Source organism: Gallus gallus, chromosome 4 (assembly GCF_016699485.2).
Source record: "Gallus gallus isolate bGalGal1 chromosome 4, bGalGal1.mat.broiler.GRCg7b, whole genome shotgun sequence".
Taxonomy (NCBI): Eukaryota; Metazoa; Chordata; class Aves; order Galliformes; family Phasianidae; genus Gallus; species Gallus gallus.
Window position 1 is genome coordinate 16034145 of NC_052535.1, and position 26751 is coordinate 16060895.

At 41.1% G+C, this 26751-nt stretch overlaps 1 long non-coding RNA gene across 1 annotated transcript in view; it reads right to left on the reverse strand.

Moving 5' to 3' along the window:
* Positions 1 to 26751, reverse strand: part of LOC101750610 — a 478463-nt gene that overhangs the window by 173742 nt on the left and 277970 nt on the right. Inside the window, exon 8 of the long non-coding RNA XR_006939090.1 lies at positions 4601 to 4707. This is a non-coding gene — a long non-coding RNA (uncharacterized LOC101750610). The remainder of the gene's footprint in view (positions 1 to 4600; positions 4708 to 26751) is intronic.

A 26751-nucleotide genomic window follows, 5' to 3' on the forward strand; every position in this document is an offset into this window, starting at 1 on the left:
TGTATACTTCAGATTTAAGGTAAATAGGACTTTCCCACCTACCACACCCATTCACTATTAAGGTTAATGTCATTTCAGTCTGATCCCCTCTGCTGCTGCTGTTAAATATCTATTATTTATTTATTTACTGTTGGAGCAGTAATTACTACATCACTGTGAAAGCTGTTTCCAAACAAGCATCTTCAAGGGCCGTGTTCCATTACACGTTAATAGGCCCTGCTCTCACTCACACTGAGTACACTGTTTCTCATCTCTTACACAGGCAAAATTTCATGCTATACATACAAGAGCTCTCATATTTTTTGATACAAGCCAGTCTTAAGATACTCCTGTAGCAAGACCCTGCTGTTCCTCTCAGCAGCACGACAACAGCTCCCATGATGAGCAGGATGCCCAGCGCTGCCAGGACAAGAGTGCAGTGCTGCTGAGGAGCACTGAGGTGTCCCCACACCGCCCTGCAGACATATGGACAGATCTGTTTTACACAAATGCAACCCTAATGACATTAATAGGAAGCAATCATCCATCAGGCAGACAAAAAAAAGCCAAGTGCCACTCTGAGACTCGTGTCTAAAGACCAGAAATTGCCACACAAGTGAGTTAGTTCTATTAATCAACTTCAGCAGCCCACTTGATTCTGCTAGTTTTGATTTTTCAATCTAAAAGATGTTTATTAATTTCAGTTAATTGGCTAAAAGTAGACTTCTTTTCTGAAATATTGGACCAAGAGATCATTCATTATATCCAATTAAACAAACATTGGAGAGAAATGCCTCCCTCATCAATAAATTATTTCAGGAAAGCCTGTGTTATGCAGAGAGACAGTCAAGATAAAAAACAAGGTACTTACAACCTTGGAGATAATTCATTAAAAGATGTGCTCATCTGCCTGGCATGCACGGTTGGGATGGTAGGGAATACACAGCTCTTCTCAGCGTTACAAACTCTGGTAATACAAATGGAGAAGGAACCGGTGGAGTGAAAGCATCACTCAAACAACGAAGGGAAGGTGGAAGAAGGTGGAGGTAGTCTGCAAGCAGTAATCAGCACTGTGCCCTTAGTAGAGGCACCCACTTCACATTCCCCTCACCAAAGCACATCGCAGCCACGGATTTCTACAGCCAGCTTCTCTGTATACACTTGCATCCTCAGAGCTCCATAGAAATTCATGAAGCAGCATAGAGGGCTCAAACATCACAGCACCCTGAACTACAGAATCTTCAGCCACAGTCTCTAATCAACAGCTCTGCCAACACCTCTTTGATATGAAATTCCTTATAGGCCCTGCACTACAAGCGGTTTTAAGCTTTTTTGTCTCTGCCCTGAGAGACTGTTAAACATTTTTGGTCAGGTTTCTCAAGGAAACAAGGCTTTTGTTGTTGAGCTGTCCATCCACCATTCCCCTCACAATGCTCAAGCAAATTTTCACACTGATCCTGGAGATTCAAAAAGATCATTCTTGCAGGGCTTTAAGGAATTTAAGTGGGGAGGAGACGCACCCATTTAATGTCACACCACTCAAACAGTAACTGAGCTCACCACGTTAGACGCATTGTCCAGCAGCGAGCCAGCAGGCTCTGCACTTCCCTGCAAGCAGCAGCACCAAGCATTGCCAGGAGCTGTGACTATTTAAGTTCAGAAATGGAGGAAGCTAAAGGACAGAAAACACAGCTAAAAGAAAACAGCTCAATTTTGCTGTTAATGAAACCCACAGTGCTAAAGCAGCCTCTGTTTCAGTGCATTCACATCAGATTAAGTAGGTTGTTGAAGTGGCACCTTTTGGGATACAGAATTTCAGGGGCACAATCAAGATGTTCAAGTTCCTTTTAAAAATTAGGAGTGTGCATATCCCTTAGAGGAGGTAATATAAAGTGACCAGATTTCATTTACAGGATTTATTTTAATTCATTTCTATGATCATTTAGATGAGGCAAAAGTACCTTAAAATGCTTCTGAAACTCCATTTGCCAAGCTCGTGGAGTTCAAACCACTTTCCTTCAATAAATTGGTTATAGCTCTTTTTTTAAATGTCATTATATTTAACATTTCTGCTTTGTTTCCTGCAGCATTAATCTCCGTTATTGACAGTCAGCAGTCACACTCAAGATGAAAAGAATTTTCTTGCCATAATTTAATGCATTTCACATCCTGATAATTCCTTCCTCCTCCTGCTGTTTTAAACAAAACTAGCTCGAAGCACCATTTCTGTCTTCTTACTTATAACTGCTCACTGATAAAACAGAAACACATCCCTGGGGTAGCTTATAATGTTATCTGTTCCCATTAATTTTAAAATGATTAATGATTGTTCACCAGTATTATATAGTTAGTACAAAAGTTCTTTGATATTTCTAAACAACAACAATTCCCCCAGTTTCTAACAGCCCACTGAAAAGACATGACTGAGATCAGTACATTGCTTACAGACAAATACTCAATAAAGGGCTACCAAAGAATTCCTGATTTATACGTTATTATTATACTTGCATTAGGCTTGACTATTTCTTGTTTGTTGGAAGGAGGCATTTTTAAATGGTGGTTGCAACCGCTAAAGCAATGTTGAATGAACTTCAATGCATTCAAAGGCACACAAGGAAAGAATTTGCTAAAGTAAGCTCTTGGTGCCTCCAGTCTCCTTGCTTTGTGCATTACAGCATTTCAAGACATGGAAAATCAAGTCCAACCCCTTGCTAAAGCAGGATCCCTACAGCAGGTCATACAGGTGGGCATCCAGATGGATCTTAAGAGAAGGAGACTGCACCACCTCTCTGGGCAGCCTCTTCCAGTGCTCCGTCACTCTCATAGTAAGCAAGTTCTTCCGTGTGTTCGTACGGAAATCCCTGTACTCTAGAAGTTTCCCAGCCTCTGAACTTCCATACCTTTGTTCACTTCAACAGCCCCTTGGCTTCTACTTTTGATGTTAAGCAAGGCAACAGAGGTATTAAAATAAATGGAAGGTGTGCAAATGCAGGTTACGCACAGGAAAGCATGACAATTACTTGTACTATTGTTTGCTCCACACACACTGCAGTATGCAGCCTACCACTCTACAAACTTGTTTAGGGAGAGACAAGCACAAACTAACCCACTGCATTTGTGCACCTGGACAGCACTGCATCAAGCAAAACCAGAAAAAAAAAATATATGTTCCTACCCCAAAACGGGTCATTGCTGCAACACAAAGGGTGGATACAAGCAGCTGGGGAAGGAAGACAGAATAAGAGAACACTCTAATCAGATCATCAGCCACCAAAGTACTGTCAAGTGTTCGGGAGGCAAACTGCCAAAGGTGAACTTCAGTGAGATTTTTAAGAGGGTGGATGCTTATTAGTTTTATGACAAAACATGTAAACATGTAGGAGTTACAAATCAACTTCAGAACAATGAAGAAAATGCCTTTCTAGTGACTAAGAGGAAACAATCTAGGTTCCTGAAGCGGGCACTGAGCAATTGCTGTTGTCTTAACGTTAGGGAAGGTGACTGTGCCACCTGCAAACCCATTCCCCAGACTCACATGCAGCACCTTCTCCAAAGGACTTTAAACAAGCCCAATGCCTCCTCTATGCTCTCTTCCAAAAAGAAAACAAACACAGGTCAGGATGGAACAGCAAAACTAGCCTGGCTTCCCAACGGGACAACAGGCAGCTCCTTGACACCTGTCTTTTTATTCCTGCTGGAGGCATAAAAAGACAGGTGTGGGTTTTTTTTTTTCCCCTGACTGTAATTTTTAAATGCAATGAAGTTAACTCTTACTATAAATCTAAAACTATAGCTAATAGTTTTTCTGTCCAACACAAGGTCATCACACAAAGAAGCAAGATAGATTTGGGGCACTGTTTGCTTAAGGGCTAATCCTCATTGCAAATAATGATTAACAAGAGATCAAAAAAGAGCGATGTTGAAGAGAGTAAAGCAATTAAATGATAAAACACAAATGGAAAATGAAAAGCATTTGTAGCTAAATGAACATACAGCAAGTGACCAATGGTTTCAGGGGATTAGATTCACAGTAATAATTACATATTAATACAATCAGCAACAGCGCATATTCACAATTCAATTGAAATGAAATTGGCAGCACACAAAATTCTGCATCACAATGGATGTTCAGTCTAGCTACATAAAACTATGCTGAAACGTGCTACCAACATACACTCATTTTTTAGACTGCTCTGCTAGCTTTACTATCCTGAACAGAATTTTCAAGCAGAAACGAGATCACGTATGGTTCAAACCAAGCATTTTGCAACTTGAAAAATACAAGATATTTATTAGACTTAGGCACACATACTCTTTTGCCATGCAAATTCACTCCTGTTCAAGCATTCAGGACACACTGAAGTTTACACAGTACATCTCAGAGTAAGCAGCTCAGTCTTGGGTTCCTGAGACTTTCATTTTAAGCCTGAAACAGAAGTGCCCTGTGATTTGCTTTGGAAGCCTGTTCCACAGTAATACTAATCAGAAAGTACTGTGATTGTGAAGCCATGGATTAACACTGTGCTGACCTTCAGTTCTAGATCAACCACAAATGGAGGACTGTTTTCTTCCTCAAACTAATGATACACTGCATTCTTGCCGTGCTATTCATTCATCGTACCGACAGATGTGCTCCAGCGAGAAGTGCTGCACTCAGCTCAGCAGTACTCACTTTGCTGGCAACTTCCTCAGGGAAACACCCCCACACACAGCTCCAGACCTCAGAAACTAAAAGAAAAATAGGAAGAAAAACAATTGTTTGGGATTTTTTTTTTTAAAGGAAAACAAAAGTGCTGTAGAAAGTAATATAAGTGGTTCGTTAGACCTACTCTCTCATGTCAGAAAAGAGCAAGAAACATCTCTGCACTTGTCTGCCTTTGGAAGGAGATCAAACTACTATGTGAGATTGCCAACACACACCACAAATATTCCAGGTTCTACATGAACAGCAGTCTTTGTTGAATATAGCATTACTGTATCCTACTTAGAGTAGGAACTAGGAGCAATGGTCAATACACATGTATGCCTGTATACATGTTAAATATATAGAATTCTTTCTCCAGTTGTATGAACAACACTTTGTTAATCTGAAAGTCAAATCTTTCTTCCAAAACGCTGCTGGCTTAGAAATATTTCAGACAGCTCTAGGATGGGAGCAGATCCCAGGAGTCAATTCACAGCACTGCACCCTTCTGCCTGTGGCTATTGCTCACTCAGTCACCACAATTAGCCTGTGCTGCAGTTACATCCAAATGCTGACATGATAACAAACTGCATTTGTGAGCAATGAGAAGCTACAGACAGCCTGAGATGCATGAGAATAAGCAACTCAAAGCAAAATTGGGCCCAGTACCCTTCTCATTCATTCTAGTAAATAACAAAAGAAAAAAAAAATAGAAGCAGGAACCCTACTGCCAATGTCTCCTGTCATCAACAGGAAGAGACCAAAGGAGAGCACAGCAGCAAACAGTAGAGGCAGAAAAGGCAGCAGGAAAAGGGAGGCAGCACAACTTCACTAGCAAACAACAATCGTATGAAAAAGGCTGACTCACTGAAGCCCAAAACATTTCTCTTGCTGCTCAAGTAATAGTAGCATCAAAAATGCAACAACAAAAAAATGCATTAGAAGAATGAAAATTATGTTCTATGACATCCTGCCCTATTCCTGGCACTCATTTGTGTATGCCTCATCAGAGCAGACTGGGGCATGACACTCTGATACATCATTATGAAAGGACAAATTCTACTGAGTACAAAAATGTCACAAGCACATGACAGCTGCCTTCCTCTCTCTTCTTGGGAACTGGAGTGCTGTTTGTTCATCAGATAGGGCCAAGAGAAAGAAACCTGTGAAGGCAATCAGTCACATCAGTGAAAACATCCTAAAGAATGTCACATAACACAGGAAGCATTACTGAGTAATGTGGCAGTGGAAAGAGCCTGGGGAGAATGGCTGAGGGACAAAAGATGAACCTAAGAGGCAGTGCTGCTGGTAGGTTACCTGTGGCTTCCTGTCCTCCCACAGCCAGCTGGCTGCCCCACCAGCATGGCACATCACACACTCCTCCACCTGCCTCCTCCTCTACCGAAGCTGTGCCAAGAGGAACAACCCCCCCAGCATCCGGGGCCGCCACGAGCTCATAACACTACTGCAATTTCTGTACTCCGGGCCGCCTTTACTCATTTCTTGCTCTTTTCTACCAGTGGTTTTGGCCTCCTCTAATCTCTCCTCTTAGAACCCAAGCATGAGTCAGTCATTCCCATTTTAAAGAGCCTGACCTTCAACTATACTTTGCTCTTCCACTTCAACTCCTTTCTAATGCACTTTTTGCTTACTATTTCTGTCCCTTGCTTGACATTTCTGAATTTGATCTAACCAAGATGAATGACTTCATCTTACTCTAGTCCCAAACACCACTCTGCTCTCACTGTCCTGTCCTACATTTGCATCGTATGTGACCATGCTGCTACTTTCAACTTTTTTTCCCCCTCCCTCAATCCTCCTGCTGCTCTCATTTCTTGAAGTTATTCTTTGATTATTTTAGCTGGATTTTTCTCAGCCAGATTCTGGCATGGCTCCATAAACATAAATTTGGCCTTTATTTTTCCCTTCTACATTACTTTTCCCCCAAAGAACACAAGCTGCAAGCTCACAGTTCATCAGCAAAGAGAGGGGAGCTGAGTCAGAAATCAAATTCTCCTCTTTGGTTCAAGAAACATATATGTATTCAGAAGTCTGCCCAGCTTTGACTCAACGGACTGAACACCGGCATCATTTCTTGAAATCACAACAGTGTGATTGTATTCAGAAAAACAAAGCAAAGCTGTACTAACTATGGATAGATGACACTAATAACTTCAAAGTAACTAGCAAAAGCACCAATAAGAACTCGATGGAACGGGCAGTGCTGTGAATCAACACCTGAGTGATAATGAAATTTTTAAAAAGATTTTAAGCACAGCTTCCTGCTATGAATAACTGCTAGTAGGAGGGTGAAAGGAAGGTCTGTTCCTAACTAGTGTTACCATCTCAAATTTAGTTTCAACACTAGAAAAAGTGAAGCAGTTTCAGTGCCTCATTTGCTGTGCATCATGATATAAAATCATTCAACAGATCTTCCCTACTTTATCATCACTTCAATAAAAAGCACAACTCCTGGAAAAAAAAAAGATCATTTCTGCAGAGAACAAGGCAAACGAAAAGTCATCCCAGCTTCTCCAATGCAATATGAATACAACACTGCAAAACATGCAACTCCTAACCCTGATCTGAGGGCAGAAAGTCTTTTGCAATTGTATTTGGGAGTGATGACACATTGGCACATCAATCTACCTTAACTCACTGGCACTGCCCAAGTAGCTAAATCCAGGCCAGAGGAGCTGCATTTTAGCTACTTAAGTACTACAATGGCATTGATAAATATTTGTTGGCTTTTCTTTTTTTCCCTTGGTAATGCTACAAGTGGCTGTCACTCCAAACTTGGCAACATCTCTTGTTGAGAATGAGTTGCAAATTTAGATTGACTTCATCACTGACATAAAAGAACACTGCTTGCATTTGGTCATCAAATCTAACAGACATTTTCCCATGACTGTAACAACAACAACAAAAGAAAGAAGATAGATCAAGTTCCCATTGACAGAAGATGACACCCTTACAGATACCTTCCCAGGACTGATTTTCACTGAGGCAGGAACATTAACACTCATATTCAACAGAGTGCAGCTCAGGACCATGTGCTGAGAAAGACACAAAATTTAGCTGGAGAACAAATACAGCTTTGAGTTCACAATGCTTTTCCTACATTGTTGAATTTAAAAAGAGAACTGAGCTTTCTGGCTCACTTTTCTTCTAGCAATGTAAGCAAATGTAATGTCCCAAAATACTACACGTTTTCCAGTCAATATGATTATTATGAAAAACAAGAACTTGTCTGAGGCTCAACAATACTCCAGATATGAAATAAGCCAGGAACTTATATGAGACAACTTGAAAACCAAACTACTGGTTTAGTTCAGCAGCACAATGAAACATCTTGGTATCATTCGTAACACAATCATTACTCAGATTATATGAAGCACTAAACATATTAGTTTGTTCCATTTGTTTTAGAGTCAATGTCTAAGAACATGAATGGCTTAAAAGTCATGCCATAGTAAAGAATTTAGGCTTCTTCAGGTATTTGCTTGCTAGAGTTCAACTATAAAAGCCTACACATTCAATAAAAACCTCCACAAGGAAAGCTTGCATGGAGACTTCAGAGTTTAACAAAGCCCGAATAAGGTCAGGAGTCATCCCCTGGTCTCCTGTGCTCTCCATAGCTGAACTGCGTCCATTACTTTTACTTCCATGAGTACTTCAGCCACTATCTAAAAATGCAGAGAAAGAAGCTGTCTCCAGAATTTGTGTCAAACATCCTTGCTCTCTTTTTCCAGTACTGCGACAGTGAGAGAAAGTACCTCCTCAGGAAAAGGACTTAATCTATATCTTTGACCCTCTTGCTGAGGGGTAACTCCTGCTCCCATTCAGAGCATAAGCAGTTTTAGCTGTATTCATGGAGGCTAAACTAGATTCAGCCCACTCTTATTTTCCCCCTTGTCTGCTGCCAACTTGTGGTAACCTTCCAAAAGCTAATGGCACACACTGCAGGTACAAGGGCAACATTGCCTTTCTGAGTGCACATCTCTAAATGCAGTACTTCAGTAATTGTACTGTAAAAAGCTTTGAGGAAAATTTCTCCTGGATTCTTTGGTTTTCCCTCTGCTGGGTTATGTGTACTAAGGCAAGATACATGAATCCTATGCCATTCCTTGAGACATTCGCAAGTCTGCCCAGGGTATAATCCTTAGATCTCTGCAAAACAAGTGTTCCAGAGATAAAACAAATTCACGAATAGACCAAACAAAACAGCTCCATAAGATAGAAACACATTCTGGTGAATGCTTAAGTAACATCCAGTGCAACAAGCTTTGAGAGCAACACTGTAGGACCATTGCTTACCTGCCTAGGGACCAGCCCCAAAAGAGAGAGGCAGCTAGGAAGGACCAAATGAAAGGTTTCTGCATTTGTTCTACAGGAACTTGGGACATCTTGCAAGCAATCAGTGGACTACTCTATCATGTATTGGAGTGGCACATTGTTCAACATTCTGACTGAACTGTCACAAAGGTTCAGATGTTTTGATCTGCTTATGCATCTACTAGTTTTTAAAACACATTTTCAAGATAATCATCCCTAAAAAACCCTCCAAAATCTGAATACCTCAAAAAAAGAAAAAAGAACAAAAATGCCATTGGCTGAGAAACAGCCACATCCTTAGCTGCTTACATAGAATTTCCCAATAACAAGAGGAAGGCAAGTCAGCAGTCCAGTAATGCTTCAGCATGTGTAGAATTGAGACGTCTATCTCTCTGCACACACACAGATTATATAAAGATGAAAGACTAAGCAAAAAGGTTGGCTCAAATATGCAACATACTGAAAGTATTCTGAGCCCTCTAGCGATGGAGAAAATTAGTGACCACTTTTTTCCTTAAAGTGAGAAAATATTTCTCACTACACTTGAAGATGAGGTGAAAACACCTCACTGACTCCTTAAGCAAACCACACACCTGAATTATTTTTTTTAATCCATAAAAACCTAACCAGTTAATTCCTTAAAAAAAAAAAAGCATGCCTCAAAATAAGAATACAGAAATACTGATTCTTTGAGTTTTTTTGGTTGGTTGGTTTTTTTGTTTGTTTGTTTTGTTTTTTGTTATTTCAGGAGTAACTTACGTAAAATAAGCTTTGGTTAGATGCTGCAATTGCATTCCTTGTAGAGCACCCTAGAGTACAACTTCAGGCATGTAAGCAAACACTCTTGGATAGTCCTTGGCAGTACTAATACAAACCCCCCATTAACCACCTGGAAAAAGAATGATTACCCACTTAGACTAGACTTCAATAATCAGCAGCACTGCTACTATAGATAGTTAAGTGTGCAGTGCTGAAAACAAAGCAAAAAGAAAAAAAAAAGGAAGAAAGTAGCAAGGTGCCCAGCACAGGAGGTGTACTTGCAAATACTGCAATGAAATAGAACGTAAAATTAGTTTCCAGAGACTGCAGTGATGCATGAAATTATTTCCCTATGCCACGATGCATAGGATGCATAGAAATGATACATTCCCTGTGGGAATATAAACCTCGAATAGAGAGAGCCACAGAAAAGGGAGCGTTCACAGGGGTTGCTATAATCAAGCTACCTTAAGAAACGGGGCCTGTGAATTTTGCTAACTGCTTTATTCCTGAAATACTAGTTTAAAGCATGAATAGCAGCATATTTAAGTTTAGATCAGCTTCTATGAATAGTTTTCTGGATTTCTTTCCTGCAGCACCACACTGCGTGGCTACATTTCTAACATATATTAGAACTTTAAATCATTTTCCATATTACTACTGTACTGAAGGTCAGGCAGAAATGTTTTTTTTCCTCTACAACCATAAAATAGTAACCCATCAAGAAGAGAATGTATTAAAACCACCCTCCAGCAAGCACCATGAATGCTTTTCTACATTGTTTTATTGAAGGAAAAGCCAGCACACTTGTCTTCCTCTTGATGTAAGCTGCTCTTTTCTGCACAGGCAATGTACAACTGTAGGGAGAGGCAGGCAGCTGCTTGCAGAAACAGTTGCTACTGAAATGCATAAGGACGGCATTCACCATCAAGATCTCTCAATGGCCCAATGATATTTGCAACACCACAGCACAAGGAAGGCTGTTAAATCCTAAGGATGACCATAATGAGAGCTGATGTCCACATACACACCCTTCCCAACCAAATGTAACAGTCAGGCTGCCAGCAAGCAAGTAGACCTGTGTTAACAACTGTGCTGGCACAGAGCTGTGCTTGAATCATAGAATTATTAAAGTTAAAAAAGACTATTAAGATCATCCAGTCCAACCATCAACCCACCCCCACCACCCGTGTCCCTCAGTGCATCCTCTCCTCTTTTTCTGAACACCTCCAGGGACAGTGACCCCACCACCTCCCTGGGCAGTCTGTGCCAGTGCCTCACTGCTCTTTCTGAGAAGAAATTTTTTCAGATATTCAGTCTGAACCTCCCCTGGCACAACTTGAGGCCGTCAGCTTTAATCTTGTTACCTTGGAGAAGAGGCTGACCACCACGATCTCCCTTCAGGGAGTTGTAGAGAGCTGTTAGGTCTCCCATGAGCCATCTCTTCTCCAGAGGAAACAATCCCAGTTCCCTGAGCTGCTCCCCATAAGACTTGTGCTCAGACCCTCGCAGCTCTGTTGCCCTTCTCTGGACAGCACCCAAGGCCTCTATCTCTTTTTCGTAGTGAGGTGCCCAGAACTGAACCCAGTGCAAATTGAATTTATGTCTGGCTGGGTGTACGCACTCCAGCTTCTTCTGCCTGGTACAAACATACTCCCGCCTCTCTGCTAGCCTGAATCCTTGCTTTGTCAACATGCACTTCTCTATAACTTCTGGTTTTGAGACTGCCAGGTAGTAATTGAGACCACTTTCCTTATTAAAGCCATTTTCAGTAGTGCTATTTACTATCCTTTTTATTTATTGCCATTTTTCAGACATGAATAAAACCTTTTTTTGGGACTGGCAAACATGACCGACTCAATCAGATCCAAGCAACTATTATTTCTAGGAGCAGTTGTCACATTTAGAAAAAGTACAACTTTTCAAATAAAGCAGGAAGAGAGAATTTAAGTCTTTCTCCTCCTCAGTTGGGCTGTACTGACAGATAACTCAAGACATTCTCCTTTTTAAAAAGTTTTCCAATTCAATGGAAGGTTAAAAGTGCCCACAGGACAACTGCTGATCAAATTTAAATCGAAGCAGAAAATGAGAAAGTTGGAGAGGAAGGACACTGCACAGGCCCATCATGCAGGGAGGTATCAAACTCTTCCCTTGAGGCCTCACATAAATTATTGGCCAGTTGTTAACATTCTGTGGACTAATGATCCCAACTTGTCTTGATGCTACCTTTCTGTGTAGAATGTGTGTTTTCTGGTAAAGCTAAGGCAACTCCAAGGGAGAAAATAACCCCACAGGATCTACGTAAATAGAATAAGTTAGATTGAGGGCAGCCCTAAGGTTAGGCCTTAAAAACAGCAGGTGCTTTGATGCCCCATGTCCTTGCACAGCCAAGTAAAAGTAGGGCACAGCAGTAGCCTAGAGGCTGGGGGAATGGACGGGATGCAGGCCAGATGGTCCTTTGAGCAGGCAACTGGTTTTAATGGACTAGGAAATGAGCCAGCAAAGCTTCACCACTTTCTTCAGGTCAGTCAGGAACTAACTGTCCAGCAGCAAATAAAGCCTGGGAAAAAAGAGACCAGAAAGGCAGGAAGAGCACACAGCACCTTGCAGCACCACAGATATGTGTTGAATGCTCTGAAATGTACAGGTACTTTTTGGAAGATACACTGAATTCGATGAAGACTGAAGATTTGGGCCATGTAGCACTGCCTTCCCAAATCTACAAAGCTCAGAGCTAATAGGTGAAATTCAGATTAAATCCACCTCTTAACACAGAGGAAGCTGATATTCTGATTACAGGATCTGAAAGTGTGGATTTTGTTTTTAGCACCCTAAAAAGCCTTCCAGGGACAAGATCCTCCACATTTTATATTGTTCTTCACAAGAATTAATGGAGTACTTACTGAAGTATACATTACCTTAATTCTGGAAGGCCTGAATTTGCCTCCTAGGTTTTCACTCTAGAAAGAAACCCTTTGCATTTAGTTATTTAAAGAAACAATGAATAAATAAATGAACAGCAAAACCCCAACTAAAGGAAACAAAAGGAATCTAATGAAAACCAATATAATAATTGCTTACACCTTTTTGTATAAAGAAACAACTACTACTGCTGTTCAGAAATGTAAGTCAAGACAGGCAGTGAATAAGCTCATGCACCAGGTAAGCATTAGGATTTAGAAAGTCAATGAACATCAAGCTCCATTCTGAACAATAACTTACTACTCGCAAAGACCAAGTAAAGCTTTTCATAACACTACTCCACACACATCTGTAGATGTTATATCTCAAGAAGTCATGGATTTTTGTTCTTCATGACAAGCTCTAAGCTTCTGAGGGTGATAAATTAGTTAAAAGCTCAAAGCAGCCAGAAAAACAGAGATGCAAGATTCTTCAAGAAGCTGTGTTAGAGCTAGGCCAGCAGCTTTTGTCAAACACAAGCACAGTTAGCCAAAGTGAATTTGAAAAAGTCTGCAGGAAGATAAAGAGCTGGAAAGGGCTCATCAGATCTCAAGACTCAATGGCAAGATGGCACAAAAAAAGGATGGTCATGCAGCAGAGGAAGGGAAGGAAGATCATCAAGAAAATAGAACACGAGAGGGTAAATAAATACAGCAAAAGAGTAATAAAAGCAGGTTGATGAACATACAGGACTTTTCAAAACCCTCAAGACATATCCTATAGACCATAAGAAAGCAAGGCATCAATATGATAGCATACTCAAGAGGGAAGCAAAGCTATAAGGAGATAACTGGTGATAGGACAATAGCAGATGTTATCCCTCAAGGATAGCGATGACACGGTTTGTATGCTCACAGAAAACACTGTGAGGGGAGCTCCGGTTCTGTTGCAGGGGGAGGGTAGGGTTGTCAGACTTCCTTAGACACTACGGTAATCATATCATACATCTACAATACCAAGGAGAAAAAAAAAAAACACAAAAACAACAGCTAGCTCCATGTCCTTAAGGTATTAGTGCAAAGAGTTTGCAAAGCTCACTTCTAATTACTTGGTATAGAAGGGAGCAGAATCATGCAGCAGTAAGAAAAAAAACAGCAGTGAAGTACCTTTATTTCAGCACGAATACAAACTTGTAACTGCTGATCTCAGGAGGGGCAGCACCCAGGCTTAGAAAAACACCTTAACGGACAGAGTATTACTAACCTTCACTGGAAAAGCACAGCACAAAGTAGGAGAAGAAGAAATAGAAGCCATAGCATTTGTTTCACTGAAAAGGTGATTTAGCAAATACACACCAGTGTTATATCACTCAGCCCTCACAAGGAGCTGTTCTCCTCTTCCTCTCTGGGGACCCCTTTCAAGAAAATGTTCATCCTTCACTTAATTGTGCAAGCAAACAGCGCCCACAGTAAAGCCCCTAGACAGCAGTCTGTATTACAAAAGCCAGGATATTTGAGAATCCCCTGTGCACATCTCAGCTTTGCCAGCTCCTGCTCCAGCATCGGCCCTAGGGTATTGTGGGGATCCCATTGCACAACAGTGGCACATGGCTTACAGGAGCTGCAGAAGGGAGCAAGCAGTCTCTGAGCTTCCAGACCCAGTGCCCCCCCTGCTTGGTGACCGCTGCACCCAGTGACACCCAGGGTTAGTAAGCCAGAGAAACCATAGGAGCAATACAGCAGGTCAGAGTGGGTTATGCAGCCTACATCCCATTTTTCAAATACGTATTGGTCGCTGAAAGCTATTCCTGCCTGCTTCCACATAGAACAAAAGCAGTTTGGTCTTTTAAATTAAAGTGGCTGTCTGTGCTAAAATCTTTGCCTTTTGTCGGTAATGGTGCAAATAGCAAGGTAAGGATGCAACAGGTGAATCAGGGTGAAAGGTTAAATGAAAAACCTAACTAAATACCAGCAGTTGTGCCAGGAGATGCAGCAAAACTCTACTCCTTCCTCATTGCTTTCTTTCTAATCTATCTGCAGCCAACAAGGGGCATGGGACTGGGGCTTCACACAGCAAAACAATCTTGCAGGTGCCTCAGTACTGCTGCAGAGGCCTGCAGCTACGGGCTTGAGGGCACACAGCCCTGGGCAGGCTCTTGCCAGTGTGTATTGGAAGGGGAGGCACAGCACCCTTCACATCACCCCCTCCTAAGCCTGGGGTCTGCCCACATCCCTGAAGCACAAGATGCTGGTGCAAGAGCAACAGAATAGGAAATGAAGGCCAAAACACATGAGTCTCCTGCAAACAGAGCAGGGTCTGGCAGCCCACATGAAAAGTAAGGCCTGGAAGCTTCTGATTCTCCAAAGGCAAAGCGAGACTGAATTGTAACACAACATTAGAAAACACCAAGGCAGCCTCAAGCCTATTTGTTCTGGATCAGAGATGAAATAGCAGATCCTTGGACTCCCTCTGAAAGGGATCAGAAGTCTCTCTGTGCCCACAGGCAGCATGCCCTCGCTCCCTGCACAGCTTGGAAAGCTGAGCAGACAGCCACTCATACCTCCAGCCCAGAACTAGCAAGTAAAAAAAATCCTATAGGGTGGGACAAATAGTAGAGAGAATGACATACACGTCTATGTGAACCTCCTCTTCTGCTCCTCAGGATTCCTTCATTTCCAAAGGATAGCATTTCCAAGAGTAGAAACTCAAAGGCAGCAATTACTAGAGACAGCACTAGCTGGATCTTGCCTCCCCAGAGGTTTTCTGACACTGACACTGTGTTACATACTCTTCTTAACGTTTTAATATCATAAAGGGAGCATAACCTACAGGCCCATGGCTACATGATCTCCTGTAATTCAGAAACAAAATTATACGATATAATCAGCATTGCCTGTTTTAGGGAAATAGTGAGAAAAAGCACACAACATTCCATAACAAACATTCCATAGAGGCAGTTCATCAATAGCTTCATTGGCCAATCTCATCAGAAGTGTAAGTTAGAGAGATAAACGTATAGCTTGAATTAAAAACAAAAAATACAAACACAACAACAAAAGATAAAAGAATCAGCACTGACTGTTCTCCGAAGCCACAAAAACACCAACGGCACCAAAGATTATTTGGGTATACTTTGTACAGTGAGCAACGGCAGTAGAGAACACTTTTTGGATGTACCAGGGCCAGTCAGCTTTGTAGTAACCAATAAATTAAAATGTCCTTTCTGACAGCCACTGCACAGGCTTCTCAGCAGGGAAGTATTTGTTTGGTAAACTGAATTTATTTCCTAGTTTCAAGAGGGGATGAGGAGGGGAAGTTATAGCTTTAAATGTACTATATAGCATTCTGGTAAATATATACTGACTGGTAAAAACACATTATGGTCAGCAATCCTCCACTATTTGTTGCAGGTGCCTTCAGGTCTACAAACATTTTGTCACACTCCTTTCCCAGTGGCTCAGAAAAAGAGAATGTTATTGCAAACCACATTGCTTCATTAGATATAAGCAGGTCTTTCTTGTACTCAAGTTAGCTCAAGAAATCCAATATCATCTGTGCCTATATCTCACTCGGGAACTTTTTGATGTCTGACAAATGGATGTGATGTGTTATGTTGTTTTGGGTTTTGGTGGTGGTGTTTTTTGTTGTTGTTTTGTTCTCAGGTGGTGGTTTGTGTCTGTATTTTTTTTTTAAATACTTGGTAGTAAAGCTATTCATCACATGCACTAGAGCACTGCTCTGCAGTTAAGTTTCCTGAGCAGCAAGAATACAAATAGATCTTGATTTTTCCAGAGTTTATATTTGCAGAATTACTGGAATGCCTGAGGCAAATCAAAAATAATGCACCAGCTGAGAATGCTTTCCTTGATTTAGAAAGAGATCATAGGCAATACAGCCACTACATGGGTATACACTGCAGGGTTCAGAGCTGCACAATGAACGTGCAGACTCAAGAGGCATGGAAATACTATTGCCTCGAGCACCTAGCCCCAGCACTGCACAGACCCTTTAATGACCAGGAGCCCCACCAAACAAAAAGATGCATTTCAGTTCACTGAAATTAGTAGTAAAAGGTATTTTAAACAGGCATAAGTCTGTATTTTCCACTTTGGTATTAGGGGAATCCTGCACGTTAAGTAATCAAAACACTGGATTATGACAGGGAAAAGTCTACCTTCAGTCTACACTCCAGTCAAATTATCAGTCCCTTTAGGCAGCATTCATCTGATTAAATATAGACACTTAGAAATTTGTAGCCTACATATAAACTGGTCAGCTTAGGCTATATCTTTATAATCGAGAGGGAGTAACAAGCTTCTTGAGGGGGAAATTCACTTCAGACACACCTCAGTTAAAATCCATAGTGAACCTGATCTTTAGATATATATTTCATGAGTATGTTTTTTTTCCCCCCTGTAACACAATGGAAGGAACAGTTGTGACAGAAGAGCAGCAAGGGCTGCAGCAAGTGAGTATTTGTTCAAATGCAACAGCCATGTGCACAGAAATAAAGAAAAGAAGCTGCTCACCTTTAGAAGGACTCCAGTATGCAGGGATCTCCAGTGAGATACCCTTCCCTCCACTGCCAACCCTTAAATGAGGTCTGGGAAGGGGTGGATCCTGGTTCCACCCCCTCTGGTCACTCAGGTACATTGCCCACACCTGAGCTCCCCTGGTTTGGCCCTGCCTTCCCACAAGGTGCTCAATCACTGGTTCAATCCATGACTTAGCATTTCCACTACATCCCCCAATCTCAGAAACAGAATATATACAAGCTGTCAGAAACTGGCTATAGTTAGAGGTGAAAGCAAAGAGACATAGCATTGGAAGATAACAATTTTTAAAGAAGGTGACTAGTGGAACAGCTCTTTGAAACTCCTGCAGCACTTGGGTCAAAAAGATTTAACACACCTTCTTGAGCAAAGAGAAGATAAGTGACTCATCATTTGCACCAGTTTGCATTCCTAAGCTATTAATGCCTTAACTTCAGGAAAACAAATGCGTTCACGTTTGGGGGTTTCCATAATGTTCTTCCTACAAGTGAAACTTCATGAATAGCAATTCTAAAACAGTATTTCCATACATTACTGTAAATGGGTTCCATTGCACACGTAAATGATGTACATTTTTTCTTCACAATGCTTCCTTCTGCTCTCAGTTAGGAGGAGTAACATCTGGTACAGTACTTAGCAAGGAACTGATGTCTTCTTTTAATGAACACCAAAATAGACGGGTATGCAAAGCATGAAGAAATAGTGATTAACTTTCTACTGTCCAAAGGCTCCCAGAGCTTAGACATGTTTCTTTCAATGGTTATATACTCAAGCAAACAAACTGTGCAGTGTTTACGTGAAGAGTTTGCCTCCTCTTAAACAAAAGAGAGGAGATACTTGAAGTTACGAACATAAAACGAGAGGCAGAGAATGATTAATCACTAGAAAAGGAATATTATTCAGGGAAAAAAAATGGCTCAGTGACTCACTGTCACTTGCCTTGCCTACCCAGGAAAGTTGGCTGGAATAAAATAGCTACTAAAAATCTAAAGCCAAATCAGCAAGCACTGAAGCAGTACAGCAGCCAGCCTAGCCAGAGAGACAAGAATGAGACTTTTCAGATTGGGCAAAGGCAGCAGAGATGCCACTTGACCTTGTGAAACTCTGTTCTGCTAAGAATGTTAGCTTTCCAGAGGAAACATTCAGGTTTCAAGCTCTGTTCCCATTTCACACTTTGGTATTAAGGGCTGCATGCTCCTCTACAGCATCTCCACATACAGACACAAAGTTCTCTGTATTGATGAGGTTATACAACCTCGCAGTCAGACTCTTATCAGGGTTATCTAAAGAAAGTATAAAGCAGAAGACAGTATCTAGACATAAAAGTCTCAATTACTCTCAATAAAGCCTGAGCTCTCAGTCCCCAGGGGGTTCACTGGGGCATTTGCTAGGCATTGAGTCTCTAAAGCTCTTTCCCTTCCTCTTGCAAAGAGCAAAGAGCACCTTTACATCTTCATCGAGAGCAAAAAGAGTTAACAAGAATGAAGATATAGGCTCAGATTTCACACTGTTTTACAGTACAGGGAGTACCATACCTTATCACATGACAGAAGCAGAGGATTAGCATCAGAAACACAGAACATCAACAGCCAAAGCTTTCCAACTGAACGAATTGACTGTAGAAAAATAACTATACTGAAATGATGACTTCTACCAGCAGCTAACTCAAACATTTGTCACATCACTGTTGCTGCAAAGGAAAACATTTAGAAAGGTGAGAACTAATGAGAACAAAGTTGCATCTGCTCAAACAATACTGTTTTTATCTCCTCCTCCTGCAATTTCATCCAGCTGTAAAGAAAGAGTAACTCAAAAAGATAATGGCTCATTGAATCCGTTACAGTGGAAGGAGAATGGATGGACCCTTCCCCATTCAATCGTAACTACCTGCAGAAGAAGTCATGCTGAAATAACGGTTTATCTGCTACCTTCAGTTTTGCGTGAGACTCTGCTACGCCCCTCCACTAAGAAGGTACCCACTAGTATATAATTAATCCAGAAAATCTTTTCTCTGATTCTCCAAACAATGTCTGCTCTTTCCTCACAGCCTTCTAATCTTTCTACTCACTCTAATCTTTCCTTCCTGCCCACTGGGCAGCCTCCTCTGGGAGCAGCTGTAGGTGGGGCTGAGCCCCAGGGCTCCTCCTCAGGTCCCAGCTCACAGGGTTGGAGGCTCCTGGCAGTACCACACTATCTCACCATGGCTCTGTCTGTCCTTTGGAACTCCTATCACAACCTCCATCATGCAGTTAGCACAGAATACGCTCCTCTATGCTCTTCTAACTACTATTGTTCTAACTACTATTGTTCCACCTCCTCTACATTTAACACCGTCTCCAATGTTAGCTATTACATTTGCAGTTTGGAACCATTTCCTTTCTCTCTCAATAATATATTTGTCAGTTTGTGAATTACTGCCATAGATTTTCACTTTTGCCCACACTTTAGTTAAATTTTCATCTGAGAACCTAGTGCAGTGTTCAGTTTATGATGAGCCTTTTCCAGTTACTTATGGCTTCAATTACCAGAAAAACTTTAGACGTTTGCTGGTTAAACTCTCCTGTGCCAAGACCATTAAGCAATTCATTCCTCACCTATCACACTGTTTGACATAAGACCAAGCGTCAGCTTTCAAGTGTGAATCTTTTCAATTCATCTCCTCAAGCTTCAGCTTTCTTACTTGTCTTGTATAACCAGGACCTTCGTTGGGCATAATTACACGATGGGTAAGAAGTACAGAAGTGAAGTACAAGTGGCTTGAATATTATGAACCCCCAAATAACTTCTGCATTATTGATTCCATATAGTACCTTGACACCAATGCTAGAGTATCTCTGTTTCTTCATTAAAAAATAGATATTGAAAGAAAGGCTTTCCTTGAAACTAATAGAAAATGTTCACTTTAACTGGAATTCAAGAAAGCAAAATTGTATTGATTGTACCAATCAACTGTCAATAATTTGCCGTTGGGACTTTCAGTACAAGCTTTAATCCAAGTCTTTCATTACACAGAAACAGAAGTGAGATCCACTTCACCTGAACACCACCTGTTTCATCTCTGCTGCAGATAAGTCACAGTTTTTTTATGACATGCATGAAAAACAGACAGATAATTGATGAAAATAGATTGTTTCATGAATATACTACTGCCAAGGTGTGTGACTAAGGGAAAAAAAAAAAACAACCAGCACACAGAGAGAATTCAGTTCACATGAAGTCTAGAAAATCTCTAGCAGTGATTCAGTTCTATCCTCCATGTTTTATAGTTTTTGAGGTGTCAGAGTGAAAGATTAATCATTTGTGCCATCATATCACAGCAGCAGAAATAGGGCAGCACAGCACTGAGCACAATGAAGAAACAACAGTTTACCAGATGCAAGTTCTGCTGCTGCTGGCCTGGGTCTATCCATCTTCAAAACTCATATCAATTCAAAGGAAAACATCACAGAGATGCTATGAGCAGAAAGGGCAGCCCTTCTAAAAGTATGATTTCTTCAAGTGCAGATATCTGCCTTTTCAGAATTTTGAGAAGTTATGTTTTGTAATTAGAAAAGTTGTGCCCATCTCCAGCCTCAAGGAGAGAGCCTATCTTTGAAGTAGAAATGGTCCTAATTCATGCAGGGAAAAAAAATGTTGTTTATTTTCAATAAAAACCCTAGAGGACAGTGTGATTCATTGGTTGTTTACTTAAGCAAATTTCTAAGCCACTAGAGATTCATCTATTGCACAATTAATGCAAACATTTGTTCCGAAGTAGTATAGATTAATAGTACGAGGAAAACAACATTTAAAAAAAACAAAGGCTCATGAAGAAGCAAGTATTTTTTATTAATCTGACAGTCATTCAGCCTGATCTTTGAGGTATATTTTGTATGACTTCTGAAAGCTCACATAAATCACTACCTCTCTGCAGGTGGCTGGTTTAAGCAGAGGGATGTGAACTGAGGTTTGTAGGGCAAGGGTAGACCTTTTCTTTCCACGTATAATTTTGTTTATGTGTGACAGACTTCTGAGTAGCCCGATAAGCCTTCAGCATCTATTCCACCAGTACCCAGCTGTAGTGCATCAGGGATGTAGCTAGGATACAGCCAAGGCTCTGCAGCATAAGCCCTAAAGCCTTCCCCAGTCAAGCCCTGTAGCTTCCATAGCTCCCTGGCTGCTTCTCTGCAAGGAAACACCAAACAAGCCTTTTTTGTTATGTTGTTCTTTTAGGGAGGCATCCAGGGGAAGGAGCTTTCTTCCCTTGACACCAGAGACAGCTGAGATGTTTTCAAGCTCAGGCCTTCTCCCTAGGCCAGGGCAACACCACCCTATACAGCTATTTTTATTTCTCTTCCCAGAAATCTTTAAGCTGTTATGAAGACCTGCAAGTTCCAACCAAATTTCAAATAAACATACCATATGAAAAGGTGAACTGAGAGAGAGCAAGAAGGAAGAGTTCACAAAAAAGACATGTGAATTTTGGAAGTAAAACAGCAGTGTAAGGTATCAGGAAGCTTTTTGCCAGCACATAGAAAGGGACTCAGCCAAGGATGAAGAAAGATCATTTCAGAAAGGAATGAGAAATACAGCCACAGAGGATGGTAAAGCAAGTCAAGCATTAAATGAATACTTACATGTTTACAACAGAGATGCCTAGAAATCTGTCAGATGACACTGGCTATATATCTGCTATCATGAAAGAGTTCAGAAGCAGTTAAGCAAAAGCAATAAGCCAACTGGAGCAGTGGAAATGAAGGACAAGACCACTGGAAAGCCTCTGCTAAATAACTGCTCCTGTACAGCCAAAGTTCTCTCAGATACAACACGCCAGCTGCATTGATGCATACAGCAGATAAGGACTCAGCCTGCGGGTAGCAAAACAGCACCTGGAGACAGTACCCAGTGCTGGCACAGCTCTGCCCACCAAGGCAGAGAAGGAGGAAACCTGACCTCCGCAGGAATTGAGAGCAAAGCTGCATCAGATCCAATTTGGCAATCACCAAAACCTGCAAAATTTCAGTTCGTTTCCTTTTGGATATAAGTAGCCACACATGCAAGATTTATGTGGATCAGAAGAGTACAATTAAGGAAGGGAAAATCCAACACAATTCAGCCTGTTAACAGTTGCAGGGCATTACATGGCTGTTGATGCAGACAATGATATTCCTTTAGAGGCTTAGCTTTAAAGAACGTCTCTAACATTCTCATTGCCTCCACATTTATTTTGACACTGACAACTCAAGCAACATGACTACACCATAGAAAACAAGCCAAAAGAAGTTTAAAAACAACAACAAAAATGATTTTCCGCTCCAACAAGCTCCAAAAACTCAGGGAGAAAATTGAGCTAATATGTAGTGAATCATTTACTTAATGAACTGTGCTTCTCCCTGTTTGTGAATTGTCCAAGAACACTTGGCATTTTTCAAACATACCCCTTGTTTGCAAATTATCTTTTCAAATAATTGTGCATTTCCAGATTGCTCACAACCAGCTCATTGTGATTATACAAGATTAAAGAAAATAGGTTGTCTGTTTCATCTGGTTTTGCACAGAATGTTTTTACTTTCTTAGGTTGGATGGATACTAGTTTAAGAACTGCAGAGTTCTTAAATTAGCACTGGGATATACTTCATATACAAATATAATAAGATAATCATTAATTTTTTTTTCTTAAAAAACAAACAACACAACTTTATTTCAGCTGTTTATATCCATTCACATTTTAGAGAAATCTAGCTTGTTCCAAGCATTTTCTCACAGCATAGCATCACAAAGGACATGTTTTAATATGAGATGTTCTGTACTGGCAGTACAGTTGCATAATTTTCTCACCCACCTACCCACCCCTGCCTACAAAGCCAAGCAATCACTACAGGGAATACAGCCACCCTGCCTAGGGCTACCTTGAAAATCACCTTGATTAATCACCTTATTAATAAATTAGCATTCTTCTAGTTATGGGTGCTTGTTTCAGTGGCATTTTCATATACCACAGTTTACTTTTTGTATCAATATTGTTTTCATTGCAAAGAAAAGAACCCATGAAGTTCACCTCGAAATTAAAGCCTCCACTCCAGGAAGCCCGCAAATACTTCAACCACTATTAAAAAAAAAAAAAAAAAAGGAACTTCGTGAAGGCTGAAAAGCCCACCAGAAAACATTTTCATGATGTAGACCCTCCATTCCCTGCAAGATGAGGCCTTCAGTCACACTGAAAGCTGTCCCTGCCAATGTCAGTTTGGAAAGCAATCCTGTTCCTCAGATATTGCTTCTTTCTTCTTGCTTGGGTTATTAAATACGAGACAAGAATGGGGGAAAAAAAGGGCAGGGAAGAGGGAAGCAGTGTAAAACTTCCATACGCAAAAGGTTGTTCCGTTAAATTACTCCTGAAAAACACTTCGTTGTTGCTGAGAAGGATAAAGGTATTTCATGTAATCTTCAGATTCACAGGGTAACTAAGTGCTTGTTTTCTCATTGGAAGCCATTTATATCCAAGAAGATTCTTTATGTTGTGAATCTAATCACATTTACTGTATTTCTTGGGAGGAATTCACGTGGAATTCCAAGCATGTGTCTACAAACAATATCTGTGGCAGCTCACTCCAACTCATACAATATTTTTAATTATGATAGCACTGTCTCCGTAGAGCAGTAAGGTTCTTTTTTTTCAAATGGATATTCCTATTCTTTAACTTCAGCTTTTTTTCCAACAGAAAGGAGACAGGAGGTCTCTGCAGTTGCTGAGAATGTAAGCTCCAAGTTAGGCAGTATTTCTCTAAATTACAGTCTGCTTTGTCAAATATCTAGGCATCCTCAGCTGATCATGTTTTAAATATGACTGGCTCCTTTTAAACAAATCACTCAAAAGCCTGGTTCAGAGTTATTTAAAGTGGTTGGTATTTTATAGCACCATGAACGCTCCACAATGCAACTGCTGAGCTTTAAAAAACACAGAAACTAGAAAGTGGGTACAAGAAACTACCATCTGTCCCTCTAAACAATTATCTTCCTGCCATCTGTCTATATACTAGATAATGTTTTTGCTGTCGGTAATATTTGATTGAAAAAGCTCTCTCTATGGATACTAAGAAGAGGGAACCATAAAAAAAAATTATCATTCAAGTTTCTATTTTCAGCTAGAAATGCCTGCCACTGTACTGTCTTCTACCTTTCGACAATATGTGAAGGGTACATTGCAATGATCTTGGATCCTTTAACGAAAGGCTCTTTTTCAATACCATTCCATTATTTGTAAAGCCCTTACTATGTTTAATCTAAAAGGCACATGAAAAATTGGACAAAAGATGATGACAGGTTTCTTTGAAGTTGGCTAAGTTGGCTTTGGACTTTTTTTTTTTTTTTTTTTTTTTGCTCCAGATCAGAGCAGCCACCTATCCAGTGCCCAACCAGAGCCTGGAGCACTTCAATGAACCCATTGGCTGCAGTCCTGTGTTGGCCAGAAGAGCTCAGCACAGCAGGGAGAGAAGGTAACGCCTCCTCTGGCCATCTTACAGTCTACTGAAGCTACGGCTCCCCAGCAGTCCTGGCAAGTCCTTAAGGGCAGTTACATGGACATAACAGCCAGGAGGATTTCCATACATCCATGTGGATGTATGGATACATCCATGTGAAATCTCTTGCCAGATCCTTAGTTCCTTCAATTTTGCCCTGAACTTTGCAGTCCTTCAAGATAAAAATCTGTGTAGAAATGCACTGCCAGATACTACAGTCTACAAAAACTCCAATACGTCTTGAATTTGGGCAAGTCTGTCTGCAAGTCTGTCCAAAATAAAGACCTCTGTTTAGGTTTTTGTTGTAATTATGATTATTAGTGCTACAATACACTTATAAAACTCACTCAGGCAACACAGATTGCACAGGATCTTTCACTAAAACTCAAAAGTAGCCCTTCGTTACGCATTTGTTTTCAGGCAGTTGCAGTTCTTTCATATCTGACTCTTGCAGAGACAAATGATTGCAGCAGCAGACACAATAACCGAACTAGCATCTGTTTAGAGTCTGCTGATAATGAGATCTGTAAAATCTACTGAATTTGTTATGAAATAAATCAGCCATGCTTCTTGTTAGTGAGGAAGAAGGAAACAGACTGAGGTTTCCCAAAGAGGTTAAGGCACTGTTTTCTTCCTCTTCTGTAAGAATTATATCCTTTAAATATGGGGAAAATGGTTTGGTGACTTAATTATATCATTTTAACAAGCAAGTATCCCAAGCTCGGGAATTTGTAACCAGTAAAGGTCCAGAGGTAGACCACAGCTTTCTTTGTTTTAGGTGAGCAACATGTGTAATACTATATTAAGAGAATTACTAGTATTTTAATAAACTACAAAAAAGATTTCCAAAACACACATGCATCGAGGAAGGTAATTTAAAATTCATAAAAGAAAGAAATGGAAGTTCACATTTCCTGCTCATGCACCTGCTGCTATGGTAAGACAGCACCAGAAGCTTATATGAAATGTGCTTTATAATCAATAAATATGGAAAATTTTTAGTTAGAGTGTACACAACTGATAGAGAAAAGTCAAGTAAGCACCATATTTCTTGCTGAATGGGCTTAGAAGTAGCAGATATTCCTTAGAATCTTATGACTGAATCACTAAACTTTTCATAGAATCACAGAATGGCCCGGGTTGGAAGGGACCCCAAGGATCACCAAGTTCCAACCCCCCTGCCACAGGCAGAGCCTCCAACCTCCAGATCTGGTACTAAACCAGGTTGCCCAGGGCCCCATCCAACCTGATCTTGAACACCTCCAGGGATGGAGCATCCACAGCCTCTCTGGGCAGCCTGTTCCAGCACCTTACCACTCTCTCGGTAAAAAACTTTCCCAACATGCAATCTAAACCTTCTGTCCTTGAACTTAAAACCATTCCCCCTTGTCCTATCACTGTCTGCCCTTGTAAAAGTTGATTCCTCTTCTGTTCATAATCCTCTTAAATACTGAAAGACTGCAGTGAGGTCTCCTCACAGCCTTCTCTTCTCCAGGCTGAACAAGCACAGCTCCCCCCAGCCTGTCCTCGTAGGGGAGGTACTCCAGACCTCTGATCATCTCTGTGGTCATCCTCTGGACCATCCCCAACAGCTTTCCTGTACTGGGGGCCCCAAACCTGGATGCAGTGCTCCAGATGGGGCCTCACAAGGGCAGAGTAGAGAGGGACAACTACCTCCCTATCCCTGATGGCCACCCCTCTTCTGATGGAGTCCAGGATACCATTGGTTTTCCAAGCTGCAAGAGCACACTACTGGTTCACGTTCAGCTTTTCATCCATCAGAACCCCCAGGTCCTTCTCTGCAGGGCTACTCTCAAGGAGTTGTTCTCCCAGTCTCTATATGTACCTGGAACTACTCTGACCCAAGTGCAAAACTTTTCACTTTGCTGTGTTGAACCTCAGGTTCACACAGGCCCACCTTTCAAGTCTGTAAAGATCCCTTGGATGGCATGCCTTCCTTTCAATGTGTCAATCACACCACTCAGTTTGGTGTCATCGGGAAACTTGCTGAGGGTGCACTTGAGCCCACAGTCGATGTCGCTGA